At 44.6% G+C, this 5260-nt stretch overlaps 1 non-coding gene across 1 annotated transcript; it reads right to left on the reverse strand.

The window, feature by feature from the left end:
* Positions 1-3476: 3476 nt before the first annotated feature.
* TRNAV-UAC (transfer RNA valine (anticodon UAC)) lies at positions 3477-3549 on the reverse strand. Its single transcript has one exon. It is a non-coding gene; the product is annotated as a tRNA-Val (tRNA).
* Positions 3550-5260: the final 1711 nt, after the last annotated feature.

The following is a 5260-nucleotide window of genomic DNA, read 5'->3' on the forward strand; positions in this document are numbered from 1 at the left end:
GGGCGTGAGTAATAAGGGACCGTGATCCGGGAAGAGGATCACCGAAGGGGCAGCACAGATGGGGTTTGCCCCAGTGCTGCTTGGCTCATCAATCGGGCAGCCGTCCCAGATGGTTGCCTGCCCTTGGATCGCCCGTACGATAACCCACCATATTACATAACGGTGTATGTAATAAACCTGCAGCAGTTTTTACCCAAACAAAAGTTGTGTGGTGTGTTTTATTTATGCGTAGAACATGCATGCTATTGTGGTGGGGTGGGGAGTGTTGCCTACTGCTGGTGCTATATGGACAGATATAATGGGAAGCCCCCCAAAAAATGTCGACGGAGGTGTGGAACGTAGGAATTCTTTCAGACAGCACCCAGCATCTGCAAGCTCAGTCCAAGAATGTGGCCTCCTACGGATCCACCCTCTTTCATTTTTCCAAAAAGATTTTCTCCTTTATTGATCCCTCTTTGGATGCACCAATGGAGACCACTATCATTCAATCTCCTCTAGACTGCGCCCTGTCAATCTACCTTACATTTCCAGACAAACCCTTTCATTGATTGCAGCTTGCTCAGATCCTGCGGCGCGCGAGCGTACAAACACTGCCCGCGCTGCCCTCTGTGCTCTGCTTCCCATCCGATCCTAGGGCACTGACAAGTGACCATATACCACCCTCCTTTCTGGACATCCGAGCCCTCGGATCAGCTAATCAACGCCAGCTTGTCTCTACTAGGACCCTATGCAGACCCTACTTTTCTTCAGCCGCCGAACCGTGGAACTCGCGTTGTTTGCAGCAGAAACAACTCCACCCTGTTTTATACTCCAGCTAAAAACCTGACTTCTTAATAATTTTCAGTATATTGCAGCTGGCCATTATTACGTTTTAAGTTTGTGTCATCATAAAGCGCCGAGAAGCTTCTTCATACAAAGCGCTCTACAAATAAATGATAAAACAACACCCCCAGCTCTGTCATAAAAAAAAAATCCAATGCCTCTTAGGGCATCTGGCCCACCAAGCCCCTGGCCTGACCTCTCAATTTCAAAGGACATTCGTAGACTCATTTCATTTCATAAGGCTTTATTCGGAGCTTAAACACAAAGTCCATAAAAGCACATACATAACAATAAAAGAAACATTATATTAACAAAATAATCAAGCTGTTAAAATACTTTTAAAAAACATTAGAAAAACTGTTTAAAATATCATACTAGGCCTTACTTTAATGGCTCGAAGAAGAAAAGTAGCAGTAAAAAAGCAGACATCAGGTGTCGGGTTAAATAACAATTTCATAGTATCATTTACTGTCCTAACTCCATATTTCTTAAAAACAGGTTTTTAAAAAGCTGTGCGAAAATTGCCATAAATAGGACAGAATAATAAGAAATGCAAGGTGCTTTGAGCAGTAGTATTATCACAGGGACAGGGACCATTCGGACGTTTTTTGATACTTGGAAAAGCCACCAAATGGTGGACAATTCCAAAACGAAATCTTGTCAATACGAACCGATGGGAGGGTCTGGTGACAAAACTCAGATATGGTTGGAAATCCATCGTCTCACAGAAACTATCATAGAACAAACAGGTAGATAAATTACAGTTGTCCCTCCCACGCACCTCTGTCTTGTGGCTCATGAAAACAGATTTCATTTCATTTTTGGTCAAACCCGAGACTGCATAATGATCCTTTATTACATTAAGACCATAGATCTCCAGGAAACTACCCGAAAAAAATTTGACCCATGGAATCTTTTGATGATTATCAATAGAGAAACAGTCTTTGATGATAGCTCTATTTAAGGAGGTCTCTTCCTTTGCCCAAATAGCTCGCCACAACAAAAGTGGTCTAAGGGCTACAGAATCTTTAAGATGTTGAATACCAAACTCCCTGTGCACCAGAGCGGTAGAAACCGAAGTGGGAAGACACAGGAGTCTTTTTAGGAAGAGGTTTTCCTCCACTTGTAGACTACCACTAAAAGAATGCCCCCAAATACCAGCACCATAGAGAGCTATAGAAAGACACCTCATTTGATAAATTTTCAACATGTCTTTTATCCGTTTATCCCCAATTTTAGATGCGAACTGAAACACCCCATGTGCGCATTTCGCCATCCTCACTCTGACATGATTGATCTCACTGGTCCAACTACCTGACTTAGAAAATGTTATACCTAGGTAGTTAAAAGAGTCCACCGTTTGGACTTTAACCCCATCAATAAAAAACGAATGCGGTTTTTTACAGCTCTTACCACATTCCATAACAAATGTTTTAGTTTTATTGATCTTCAACTTCCTTTCCTTAATGAACTGGGAAAACCTGTCCATTAAGCGTTGAAGACCAATGGGGGTCCTAGATAAAATAACGGCATCGTCCGCATATAGTAAAACTGGGACGTTGAAATCAAGGATTTTGGGGGCGTCAGCCGCAACGGCATTTAAAACAGAGTCAATCTCGTTAATAAAAAGTGTAAAAAGTAGAGGGGCAAGCACACAACCTTGTCTAATTCCACGTCTAATAGGGAACTTAGAAGTACGCTCCCCTTCCGGGCCAAAGCGAACACTAGTTCTAAGGTTAGCGTATAACCGGGCCAAGAAATAAACAATGCCCTCTGGTGCCCCCATTTCCAATAATTTCTCCCATAGGATCTTATGGTTCACCATATCGAAGGCACTGCTCAAATCTGCAAAGCAGAGGAAAAGAGAACCGTTCTTGGCCCTCGTGTACTTCCCTATGAGAAGATCAAGGTTGAGGCACTGTTCTACTGTCCCTCGACCCTTCCTAAAACCGTATTGGGAATTGGCTAATATATTATTTGAATTGGCCCATTCTTCTACATCCGCGCCCTCGGATCAGCTAATCAATGCCAGCTTGTCTCTACTAGGACCCTATGCAGACCCTACTTTTCTTCAGCCGCCGAACCGTGGAACTCGCGTTGTTTGCAGCAGAAACAACTCCACCCTGTTTTATACTCCAGCTAAAAACCTGACTTCTTAATAATTTTCAGTATATTCCAGCTGGCCATTATTACGTTTTAAGATTGTGTCATCATAAAGCGCCGAGAAGCTTCTTCATACAAAGCGCTCTACAAATAAGTGATAAAACAACACCCCCAGCTCTGTCATAAAAAAAAAATCCAATGCCTCTTAGGGCATCTGGCCCACCAAGCCCCTGGCCTGACCTCTCAATTTCAAAGGACATTCGTAGACTCATTAAATATACACTTATATATATGTATATATATATATATATATATATATAAGTGTTCAATGATTAGTTATCTATCAAGGCCCCCTGGGGTATTTAACTTCTAGCCCCCACCCCATCACTTAACCGCTCCACCTTGAAATACCGACAGCTCCATTGCTTAATGGTTGTTCGGTGCACCATTCTTTTATTATTTCAGATGTCTTTTCGTGATATATCTTGCATCGTGAGCGACTCTGCGCTTCATATTTATAAATGTAAACAATTTGCAAAAAAATTCTTCCATGGTTTCACTGGGGATCGAACCCAGGACCTTCTGCGTGTAAAGCAGACGTGATAACCACTACACTATGAAACCTCCGATGGCTGTGGGGTGTTTCACGTACCTCCTTTTTGGTGCACACATCGTGCAGTCATTGTATCCCCCATAATTTGGTCCTTTAACTTTAACAAAAAAAATAGAGAATTGTCAGCATTTAAAGAAAAATTGTAGTCCAAGTGAAGGGAGACAGGAGTGGAGAGAGAAAGTTCGAATGTATAGGAAGAAGAAGTGAAAACAGAGAAAAGCAGATTGAAACGAGAGGCTTCAAAGCGTCAAGTTCCCAAACAAAGAGAACCGTGAGGCGATGCTCCTCATCTCAGCATTAATGCTGGTGTAACAGATGCTCCTTATCTCACCATTGATGCTCCTCGTCTCACCATTAATGCTGGTGTAACAGATGCTCCTCATCTCACCATTAATGCTGGTGTAACAGATGCTCCTCATCTCACCATTGATGCTCCTCGTCTCACCATTAATGCTGGTGTAACAGATGCTCCTCATCTCGCCATTAATGCTGGTGTAACACGCCTGTTCGTGCGGCTGGGCAGGGCTGCAGCCACCAGTGCAAGGCTGAGCGAGCACCAGTGTGATTGCAGTGCGCACACCCACGTGCAGGTCGTGATCGCTGGCTGCCAGTGCACGTGGTCTGCACTCTGCACCTGGCAAGCAGTGAACTCTGCAGCCGGGCAGCGCCCCCATTCCCAGTCTGTGCACGGCTCACTGCCGCCTCCCGTGGTCACAAAGGGAGCTGCAGATCGGATGATCTCTCCGGCTCGAGTGTCTGTCGACAACAATCAGGGCAAATGTTCCAACGGAGCATGTTTGGACAGTGCCAGGATTTTCAGAGTTTGTTTCAATCCCGTTCGGCCTCACTGCAAAAAACGTGATAATTTATAAATGTATAGTCGATGGGCGGCTTGGGAAACGTATGACGTAGCAAGTGTGGTATTGATAACAGGATGTACCAGTTCACAATCAAATTTATACAAATATAAAAGGCAAGACCTGAATACCTCGTGGCTTTTTTAGATTCTAAGAAAAAGTTGACACTAGAGCTTCCAGAGCCTTCTTAGCGCAGTAGGCAGCGCGTCAGTCTCATAATCTGAAGGTCGTGAGTTCGAGCCTCACAGAGGGCACACTTTTTAGTAAAATAAGTTCTGTAGTGTGGGTATTTTGTACTTATACTTTTTAGATTGTTTTTTACTCCAGTGGTGACCATGAAATCGGATCTTGCTGTACCCAAGGGGGACTTGGGGGGCAGCGGACTGCAGGGAAGTCTGCCCCCCGTGGGTGTTTGGGGAGGAGGAGCAGTCGGACCACTGCTCAAGGGTTTGGGCTGGTTTGGGCTACGGATGTTTTGGGCTGCCTTTGGACTACAGGGGCTCCCGGGACATAAAGCCGGACATTTTGTGATGCCAGCCACCATTTTAGTGGCAACATGGTGGCTGGCTCATAGGGAGTTTGTTCTATTTCCCCACCCTCCAGTGCCCATGGGTTTCGTGTTTTGGGGGGAGGGAAGGTCTGGTTGGGCTTCGGGCGGCTTTGTTTGAACAGGTGCGCTAGGGTTGTGGTTGTTTGTTTAGGGTTGTCGCTTGAAACGTGCTTAGGGCGGTTGGCAGAGAAGTTGCCATCATTTAGTGAAGTTTATTCTTGTTGACAGCGCCAACTTAGGCTCAAAGGGAACGGTTAGTTTAGTTTACGCCTGGAGGTCACAGGAAGTTTAAGGTTATGTAGGAGGTATACTTGA

The sequence above is a fragment of the Triturus cristatus genome, chromosome 4_1 (assembly GCF_964204655.1).
Source record: "Triturus cristatus chromosome 4_1, aTriCri1.1, whole genome shotgun sequence".
Taxonomy (NCBI): Eukaryota; Metazoa; Chordata; class Amphibia; order Caudata; family Salamandridae; genus Triturus; species Triturus cristatus.